Here is an 11,667-nt window from a genome sequence, read left to right as displayed (position 1 = left end):
TCATCTCTGCTTTCATCTTCATATGGCATTCTTCCTGTGTCATGTTTATGTCCAAATGTCTCCTTTTTATAGGGACACAGGTCATATTGGATTGGGGCCCACCCTACTCTAGTATGGCCTCACCTTAATTAATTACATCTGCACTGACCATATTTCCAAATAACATCACAATCTTAGATATTTCAACATATAAGTGTTTTGAGGGGACGTAATTCAGCCCAAGAGAAATGATTTCTTGAACACGTATTTGCACAGCTCATCTAGATTTATAATTTACATTGTGTCTATGCACTAAAGACTCTCTAATTTATACCCTAGTCTAGACCTCTCTGAATTCCATACTCATATATCCAAATATATTTTCAATATTTCTGCTTTGATATATAACAGGCGTCTCAAACATAGAAGTCTTGTAAAATGAACTCTCATATAATCTCAAACTAGGGCAATAACATAGACCATGATGAACACTCCAAAAGCCTCCCACGTGTCTGATAAGTATTCCCAATCGTTAATCTCTCCCTTCTCCAGGAGTAAATAATACTCTGACTTTAATGGCATTCACACCTTTGTTTTTTAAATTATGATTATCTAAACAATATAATCTAATATTACTATTTTTGAACTCATGTATGGCTGTGTCTTGCTTCTTTCATTCAAAATTCTATAAGATTTTTTTCAAGTTATTGCCTTTCACTGTGTTTTATTCATTGTGAAAAGGTATTTTGTAGCAAGATTATCTCATGATTTGTTTGTCTTCATATTTCAGCCTTTATAAACATTGCTGTTATGGACATTCTTGAATATGTATCCTAGTGCTAATTAGCATGAATGTCTATGGCTATATGCATAGGTATAGAATTACACTGCCGTAGGTATGTTTATCTTCACTTGTACTGAATACTGAAAAATATTTTTTAAAGTTGTTCTATCCAAATTTGGTCAGGAAAATGGAAGTCACTTTCTATATTCTATATTTGAGGGGTTTATATTTCAAAACCTGCTTTTCATTGTATCAAAAGTAGCAGAAATTAAGAAATTGAAAAAGCCACCCAAACAACCACCCCCATAGGATCCTTATGTTAATAGCTGGTTAGAAGAAACTCAGGATATTCAAATATGAACTTGAGTAATAAAACCACAGGCTTCTGAACACAATTATATAAGGAAAGCAGCCTAGAAATGTAAAATGAGAAATGAAACATTTGGCAGACAAAATAACTTCAGAAAAATATTACCTCAAAGCAGAAGAAATATAACAAAGCAGTGTTATTCAGGGTGGTGTATACACATTGCATTAATGGCCCTAAATAATGTCCCCTCCCATTCTGGCTCTAAGCCTTGTCATGTGACTTGCTTTAAACAATGAGATATTAAAAATATGGTATCAGCAGAGGCTTGACAAAACTCTTGTGCCCTTCTGATTGCTCATTATCCTTTTGCCCTTGCTATGAGAACAAGCTCATGATAGCCTACTGAATAATGAGAAACCACATAAGCAGATATTAAGACATCTTAGCTGAGCCATAACAGACCTGCTAACCCCAGTCTACCTGCAGCATGACAAAGACAAAAATGTGAACCTAGTTAAGATGACCTCAACCTGGCCCAAAAAGCAGAACTGAACTGTTGGCCCAGAGATTTGTTTTAAACTGCTAAGCTTTGGAATGGTTTACTATACTGTATAATTGTTGCAATAAATAACTGCTATTAGCACCATGAAAAGGAAGTGCAGAAACTGAGAAAAGAGGATATGAAACAAGAAGATGTGAAATGGAAAGACAGAAAATAAATTCGAAAAAATGACAACAATCTTTTCATAAATGAACACATAATTATGAGATGTATAGAAGATATTATATATGATCAAAAGTGCATTAAGAGAAATAGACAACAGATAAGAGAAAAATACAGGGAAATCAACAGAACTTGAGAAGAGATCTAAAAAATGGATGAGAGAAAACATGAAAGACAGGCAGTGGATCTCTAATATACATATATGTAATGCTCTGAAATTTAAAAAATAATAGTTAATTTAAAATATTTTCTAATCATCTTTTATATTAGTAGGTTTCCCTGTTTTTCAGGCATGAATTTATTTATGATAATTGGGCTTCCCAATTATGAAGCTTTATATCTCTTATAAGTTCTGGAGAAAATACCAGCCATTGCATCTATAAATATTGCCCTCATCTTACAACTTCTGTTTCTTTCTGAAACTTAGTTTGCATATATGATAGACGTTCTCATTCCATCCCCCATGAATCTTAGTCTTCTTTTGTATTTTCTATCTCTTTGTTCCCCTGTACGGAAATTTCTTCATATCTGCTTTTCATTTTATTGTTTTTCCCTCAGCTATTTCCAAACTTCTTTTAAAAATACCCAGAGAATTCTTGGAAATGGCAGAGTAGGGAACTCTAAGGGTCTCTTCCTCCACAGAAACAAGGAAAACCTGGCAAAAATAGTCACAACCAGTTTTATTAGGACTCAAAGGTTGACAGCAACCAAGTAAACTCTCAATCAACAAAAAGGCAACTGAAACACATACGAGAGATGTGTGGCATTTTAACTTACCCTTGTCTTATCTACCCTCCCCAGTTCATTTGTGGTCTGTGGGTTCCTGGTTCTAGAAGTAACAGAGCTGACTTTGTCCTCAGGAAATTCTGGTTGTCTTTTTTTGGCTAGCCCAGAGGACTAACTCAAAAAGCTTGCCTTTATTTTCACTAACTCTGAATCAATCAAGGTGGAAAATCAGCAATTCTGAGGACATTCCATGAAAACGTTGAAAGGCAGAGGAATAAGGCATTGCCACCTGGGGCAAAAGATAATGGTTGAGTCAAACAATAAACATACTGAAAGTCTGGGAAGAAAAGCTGGGGAGTGTGATACTTTAGAGAATAAGAGTTTTGAAAAGCTCCCATGCATGCTGAGGAGTATAGATTTACATTCAGGCCAAATGCAGGACACATGCTCAGAAAATGCTAATCATTAATCTCTGGCTGACTTTTTTTTTTAAACTGTCTTTACCATTTTTAAGAGTGTGGTTCAATATAGTTAAGCACATTCACAGTGTTGTGCCACCAGTCTTCAGAACACTATTCTTCTTGGAAAACTGAAACTCTATGCCCATTAAACAACAACTCACCATTTCTCCTACCTCCAAGCCACTGGTAACCACCATTCTGCATTGTTTCTATGAAACTGAATACTTTAATACCTCATATAAGTGTAATCATACAGCATTTGTATTTTGGGACTGGCTTATTTCACTTACCAAAATGTCCTAAAAATTATGTTGTAACATATGTCAGAACTTCCTTCTTTTTTTAAGGTTGAATAATATTCCATTTTGTGTATATACCACATTTTGTTTATCTGTGTGTTGATATTTGTTTGCTTCTACCTTTTGTATATTGTGAATGATACTGCTATGAACATGAGTATGCAAATATCTCTCTGAAATCCTGCTTTCAATTCTTTCATAAATATACCCAGAAGTGGAATTGCTAAATCCTGAATCATTTGTTAACCCTAGTTTTAATTATTTGAAGAATGATTATACTGTTTTCCATGGCAGCTACACCATTTTACAGTGCACAGGAGTGAAAATTTTTCCAGTGCTTACTGATACTTATTATTTATTTATTTTTAATAATAGCCATCTTGATGGATGTGAAGTGATAGTTCACTGTGGCTTTGGTTTGCATTTCTCAAATGACTAGTGATATGACCATCTTTTTATATGCTGTGAGCCATTTATGTGTCACCTTTGGAGAAATCATTATTCAAGTCCTTTGTCCATTTTTAAATTGCATTATTTGTTTTTTAGTTGAGTTGTAGAAGTTCTTTGTATATTCTGGATATTAATCTCCTATCCAATATGTGATTTTCAAATATTTTCTCCCATTCCATAGATTGCCTTTTTACTCTGTTGATTTTCGCCCTTTGATGCACAGAAACTTAAAATTATGTAGTCCCATTTGTCTATTTTTGCTTTTGCTGCCTGTGCTTTTGGTGTTATAACCAAAAACTCACAGTCAACTCCTTATGTTTTCTTCTAGGAGTTTTATAATTTTAGGTCTAATATTTGTCTCTAATTAATTTTGATTTAAATTTTGATTTGGGTGGAAGATAACATTCTAACTTTATTCCTTTAAAAAAAAATTACAGTTTTCCCAGCATCATTTGTTAAAGAGATAGTCCTTTTTCCATTGAGTGTTGTTGGTATGTTTTTGAAAATTATTTGACCATAGAGAGGTTTATTTCTGGGCTCTCCATTCTGTTCCATTGGTCTATATGTTTGTCTTTATGACAGTACCACACTGTTTTGATTACTGTAGCTTTGGAATATGTTATGAAATCAGGACAAGTGAGTTCTCCAACTTATTCTTCTTTTTCAAGATTGTTCTGGCTATTCAGCGTCCCTTGAAATTCTATATACTTTTAGGGATAGGTTTTCCTATTTATGGAAAAATGCCATTAGGATTTTTATAGGGATTGCATTGAATCTGTAGATGGCTTTGAGTAGTACTGACACCTTAAAAATATAGTCTTCCAATTCAAGAACATGAGTTATCTTTCCATTTTTTGTGTGTCTTTTAAAATATCTTTTAACAATGTTTTGTAGTTTTCAGTGTGCAAGTGTTTTCCCCCCTGGTTAATTTCATTGCTAAGTATTTTATTCTTTTTAACGTATTGTTATGGAATTGTTTTCATAATTTGCTTTTCAGATTGTTCATTGTTAGTATATAAAATGCAATTGATTTTTGCATGTTGATTATGTGTCCTGCTAGTTTACTGAATTTGTTTATTAGTTCTAACAGTTTTGTTTTTCCACCTATAAGATCATGTCATCCAAATGGCCAATAGGTACATAAAAGAATGTTCAACATCACTAATCATCAAGGAAATGCAAATCAAAACAATAATGAGACATCACTTCACATTTGCTAGAACAGCTGTCATCAAGAAGACAAGAGATAACAAGTGTTGGAAAAAAATGTGTAGAAAAGGGAACCCTTGTACATTGTTGGTGGGAATGTAGATTGGTTCTGCCACTATGTGAAACAGTATGTAGGTTCCTCAAAAAATAAAAAAATAGAACTATTATATGATCCAGCAATTCCATTTCTGGTTATATACCCAAAGGAAATGAAAACAAGATATTGAAAAATTATATGCACTCCCATGTTTAGTGCAGCATTATTCACAGTAACCAAGATATGGAAACAACCTATGTACCAGTCAATCAGTGAATGAATGAATAAAGAAAATATGGTATGTGTGTCTATATATATATATATATACACACACACACACATACATAGGAATATTATTCAGCCATGAGAAAAAAGGATATCCTGCCATTTGCAACAACATGGATGGGCCTTGAGGACATTATGTTAAGTGAGACGTTAGACAGAGAATGACAAATACTTGATGGTATCACTTATATATGGAATCTAAAAAAGCTGAACTCATAAAGACAGAGTAATATGGGGGTTACCAGGGACTAGAGGGTGGGGGATTAAGGAAGATGATGCTTAAGTGTACAAGCATGCAAGTAATAAGTAAATAAGCCCTGGAGATCTAAGGCACAGTATAGTGATTGTAGACAACAATACTGTATTATAAACATCTAACTTGCTAAGAGATTAAATCTTAATTATTCCCAGCACAAACACAAACAAAATAATGATAATTATGTAACATAATAGAGGTGTTAGTAATGCTACAATGGCAATCATATTGCAGTATATAAATGTATCATATCAACATGTTGTACACCTCAAAGCTGATTTGTCATCAGATACCATGGAGACTAGAAGGAAGGGAATGACATATTTAAAGTGCTGAAAGAAACAAAATATATCAACTGAGAATTCGATATTTGGGAGAACTATTCATAAGAATGAGGAGAAATTAATATATTCCCAGATAAACAAAATCTGAGGGATACTGTCAATAGTAGATCTGTGCTACAACAAATGTTAGTCTTTCATGCTGAAATAAAATGATACTAGAGAGTAACTTGAACCTATATAATGGAATAAATAATTCTAGTCAAGGTGACTACATAAATAAATATAAAATCTAGTATTTTTGTTTTGTATCCTCTTTTTTCCCTATATGTTTTAAATGACAAATGCATAAAACTATAATTATACATTTACATTAATGGGTACATGATGTATAACAAAAATAACAACTTAAAGTAGGAGGGAAAGACCAGTATAGGAGCAGTATTTGTATACCATTGAAATTAAGTTGTTATTAATTCAAAATATTGTTATGAACTTAAGATGTTAAATGTAATCTCCAGGATAGCTACTAATAAAATAAATAAAATATACCCATAAAAGGAAATGAGAAGGGAATTAAAATGGCACATATTACAAAAAATAAATGAAATAATAAATCTGTAATGGGAGACTTGAGAACAAAAGAGATATAAGACAGAGAAAACATATAGCAGGATGACAGAAGTAATTTATTCTAAATCAGTAATTGTTTTGGGGGTAAATTGATTAAACTCTCCAATTTAAGAGCAGATATTAGCAAAATGTATTTTAAAAAATGATTCAACTATATGCTGTTTACAAGACACTCACTTTAGATCTGAAGACACATAAATTGAAAGTGAAAAGATGGCAAAAGATTTTCCATGAAAATAACAACTGAAAGAAAGCAGGGGTGGCCATACTTAATAACAGAAAAAAATAGATTTTAAGATAAAAATCATCACAAGAGACAAAGAAAACATTATATAATGATGACAGGGTCAATTCAACAGAAATATATATATATATATATATATATATATATAAATATATATAATCAGACCCACCTAATATATAGAGCAAATATTTATAGAATAGCAAAAAGAAGTAGACAGCAGCACAATAATAATGAGACAATTCCCCACTTTCAGTAATAGAACAGGCAGACAAAAAATCACTAAGGAACAACACTGTATGACAACACTAATGGACATATACAGAACATTCCACCTGACAACAGCAGAATACACATTTTTCCTAAGTGCACATGGAACATTCTCCAGGATAGGCCACATGTTAGGCCACAAAATAAGTCTCTGTAAAGAAGACAAAATATGCAATATATCTTTTCTGATTGCAGTGGAATGAAACTAGAAATTAATAGCTGAGGAAAATTGGACAATCCCCAAATATGTGGAAATTAAACAAAATCTCTTAAACAACCAAGAGGTAAAAATAAATTTCAAGGGAAATTAGAAAATAACCTGAAGCAATTCAAAAAGAAGTCCAAGCTAAATGCAAAGCTAGAAGAAGGAAGAAAATAATGAAGATTAGTGTGAAGATAAATGAATTAAGAGAACAGAAAAAATATGGAGAAAAATCAATGAAAGCAAAAACAGGTTCTTTGAAAAGATTACCAAAATTGAAAAATTTTTTCCAGATTAAGAAAAAGAGAAAGAAGACTAAAATTACTTAATCAGAAATGAAAGTTGAGACATTACTACAAACCTTACAAAATATTAAGTATTATAAGAGAATACTATGAACACCAGGATGCTAATACATAGGATAACCTCGATAAAATGCACAAATTTTTAGAAGTACACAAACTCATAAAGCTGGCTCAAGAAGGAATAAAAAATCTGAAAGGAACTCTTAACAAGTAAAGACACTGAACCAGTAATCAAACACCTTTTAACAAAAGAAAATCCACGACCAGATGACCTGTGATAGTCAATTCTACTGAACATCTAAAGAAGAAAAAACACTTCTCAAATTCTTTTAAAAAGTAAAATAAAAGAGGAAGGAACACTTCCCTGCTTAATGGATACAGGGTTTCCTTTGGGGATGACAAACAAGATATCTGGAACTACTATTGGTGATGGTTGTACAACATTGTAAATGTACTTAATGTCACCGGGTGGTACTTTAAATTGGTTGAAATGGTAAAGTTTATGTTAAGTGCATTTTATTACACACACATATACAAACACAAAAGCCTTAGAGCTTTACATTTTAATGATTATATTATTTTCATTTCTGAGGTTAATATTTGGACATTTTAAACTGAGAATAATCGATTTTTATGCTCTTTTTCCTTTCCATATTTTAGATTCCCTCTTTTATTTTTAATGCATTAAATACACATATTTTCCATTCTATAGATGATAATTCCAATATCTAAGGTACTTTTATTTGATCTGGCTGCATATTGTATTAACTGACTATCATTTATATTGCTTTACTGCCTCATTTGCTTTGTGATTACTTTTATTGGTAATTCACTGTATTTGTGGGAAATCCTTGTGACCAAGACTGAAGTTTAGTTTCTTCAGAGGGCATTTGCATTTGTCCCTGCAACAGTGGCAACACATGATCACCTCATGGGATACTTTAAAACTTATTTTCCTGGGGTTGTCAGCCCACATAGGTAATGTGGATTTGAACCACAAAACCACATGAGCACCAACTTGTAGTTAAGAATTCTGAAATCCAAAGCTAAGATAGATAAGCTTCAACCATTCTATCTTCACAAATGACTACTTTTCTGTTTTACTTATTTTTCCAGGTTCACTCTTTTCACTGCTTGAATCCAAGATTTATGTGTGATCCCTGATTTGATCTTTCACTTTGTGTGGGCTCTGGGCAAACAAGTGTTATTAAAATCAAAGCTCTATATTAAGGGATGTACACATTTTCCCAGGGAAGACATGGACTTGACTTCACTTATTACTGTGGATTTATGCTTTCTATTTGCTCTCTGCCTCTAAGGATTACTCTGATTTTATTGCTAGCTCAGACATGAATTTTAAACTCTTCTTTTAAAAATATATTCAACATTTTCTGGCATTTTTGGAGTAGGATGTTTTGGGTATCTCTTCTGACATATTGCTAGATATGATATAGTCTCATCTTGTTTTTGTCAGGGCCTAGCACTGTATCATTGTCCAAATTATCCTAATGATAAATGAATCTACCAATTCTCCTTGTCAGTCTATCTGTGTGATCATTGGTGCTTTCACCAAGTATTTCCAGTTCTTTAACTTTCATGTACAGGGTTGGATCGCCTGCCATCAGTTTGAAGTTAGTTAGCCATGTAGCTTTATTTGGCCATTGAAATGAGAGTGAAAGTGAAATGTGTAACTTCTAGCCAGAAAATTTCTGAGACAGTGAGTGATTCCGTACATCCCACTCCTGCCGCAGGTCGAGTACAGGTCAAGATAAAGCCTTTTTCTGGATGGGTCCCTGAGGGATTATGATGACCAGAGACAGTCCCTCCCCATGTGGACCTGCATTAGAAATGCAGGCTGTATAAGTTATTGTTTCATTGTCTTTTTGTGTGTGTGTGTGCGGTATGCGGGCCTCTCACTGTTGTGGCCTCTCCCGCTGCAGAGCACAGGCTCCGGACGCGCAGGCTCAGCAGCCATGGCTCACGGGCCCAGCCGCTTCGCAGCATGTGGGATCTTCCCGGACTGGGGCACGAACCCATGTCCCTTGAATCGGCAGGCGGACTCTCAACCACTGCACCACCAGGGAAGCCCTGTTTCATTGTCTTGAGCTACTGAGGTTTGGGGAAGTTTTTGTTACCGTAGCATATTTTAGCCATACTGTTGGCTCTACAGTCAAATACCATTACCTTTTAAGCACAATCCAGTACCTACTACTTCATGGTGACTTCCCTGATGTTTCTCAAAAAATAGTCACTCCTCGCTCTGTACTATACTGATAAAAATAACAATAAAAATGACTAATTGTTTACTATTAGCAAGTTGCTGTTAAGACTTTTACTCACATTAACTCACGTAATATCACCACAGAATTCTGAAGATATATATTATCCCTATTTTACAAGTGAGAAATATAAGGCTTTAAGAAATTGAGGAACACGCATATTGCTCATGTGATCTCTGTCATAATTTTTACCGAGATTACAGTTATTGGTTTATCCATGTATTATCCCAGTTAAAATTAGAACATCTATTAATTTTGTAACCACCAGTCCCAGCCCCGTGGGATGCATACAGTAGGTGCTCAATTCTTAAATTTTTTCGAATTAAAAATATACACTGAAAATTTAAAGATGAAAGAAAATATAATTGATAATATAACAAATACGGTTACATTTACCCCTCTGAGGAGATCTTAAAAGGGATTTGGTTTATTTCTTTATACTTTTTCTATGCATGTAAAATTTGTAGATTGTTGTCAGAATATTCTGTGTGCACATTTGTAAATTGAATTTCATGTTTAAATACAAATATTAAGCATTCCATGCTCTTGACATCTATATTAATGACTAAATAAAATGCAATTGTATGGGTAAATCCACAATTTACTTCACATTTCCTGTGATATTATTAATTTCATCCATTCTTTAATTAAAAAATATTTATTGAGCTTCTTTTATATTCCATGTACTTTTCCAGACATTGGACATAAGGCAAAAACAAAAAATCCCTGCTCTCATGGTACTTGTTTTCTAGTGGCAGGAAATAGATTAAAAAATCAATATATATATAACATAATATAATCACTGAGAAGAAATAAAGTGGGATAAAGTGAAAGAGAATGATGGATAATTCTATATTTTGGAAAGTTTGGTCAGGGATGCTTTTTTTTTTTTTTTTTTTTTGCTTTACGCAGGCCTCTTACTGTTGTGGCCTCTCCCGTTGTGGAGCACAGGCTCTGGATGCGCAGGCCCAGTGGCCATGGCTCAAGGGCCCAGCCGCTCCGCAGCATGCGGGATCTTCCCAGACCGGGGCACGAACCCATGTCCCCTGCATCGGCAGGCGGACTCTCAACCACTGTGCCACCAGGGAAGCCCCAGGGGTGCTTTTTGATGAGGTGATAATGTTTCGGGCAAGGGTTGAATGAAGCAAGGGGTAAAACCATCTGGTTATTTGAGAGAAGAGATTTCCAGGCAGATGGAACAGCAAATGCAAAGTAAAGTCCCAATGCAAGTGCTGGGCACCTCAAGAGGCACCAAGGAGACAGGACAGCTTGAGGAATCCAGTGAATAAGGAAGCGATCATTAGGGATCAGATCAAGGAGGAGGCAGCAGGGGTCCAGATCTTATTAGCCACGGTGGTTTCTGAATTTTATTTTGTGTTTATAGGGAAGTAATTGAATTATTTTGATCATAAAAATGTTATGATTAGATATATATTTTAACAGGATTTCTCTGGTTGCTTTATAGACACTCTCTGAGGTGGAGGAATCAAAAGTGTAAGCAGGGAGAGCAGTTAGAGGCTATTGCAGGGTTCAGGCAAGAGAAGATTGTGGCTCAAAGCAGAGTGGTAGTGGTTTAGGTGGTAAGATGTAGATGGTTTGATCATTTGGGATGTACTTTGAAGGTAAAGTCAGTATGAGTTCCTGGTAGATTATATGTCAGGTATGAGAGAAAGAGTTAAGACTGATCCCTAACCCTTATGTGGCTTGTAATACACAGTAAGATTTCCAAATTATCTATAATAAATTACACCTCAGTGGATGCCTTGTGCATAATTGTCTATATCCCTTGGAGATATCCCCTATCCTTAAAATATTCCCCTAGAAGGGGATAGGTATATCATGGGGGAATTTTAAAGAAATCACTTGTAAAATCATTGGCACACAATGGCTTTTGTGGAGGCATCTTTTTGTTCACATTTACTTTTGGTTCCATATT

This window comes from Mesoplodon densirostris, chromosome 15 (assembly GCF_025265405.1).
Source record: "Mesoplodon densirostris isolate mMesDen1 chromosome 15, mMesDen1 primary haplotype, whole genome shotgun sequence".
Lineage (NCBI taxonomy): Eukaryota > Metazoa > Chordata > Mammalia > Artiodactyla > Ziphiidae > Mesoplodon > Mesoplodon densirostris.
This window is presented reverse-complemented; position numbering follows the sequence as displayed.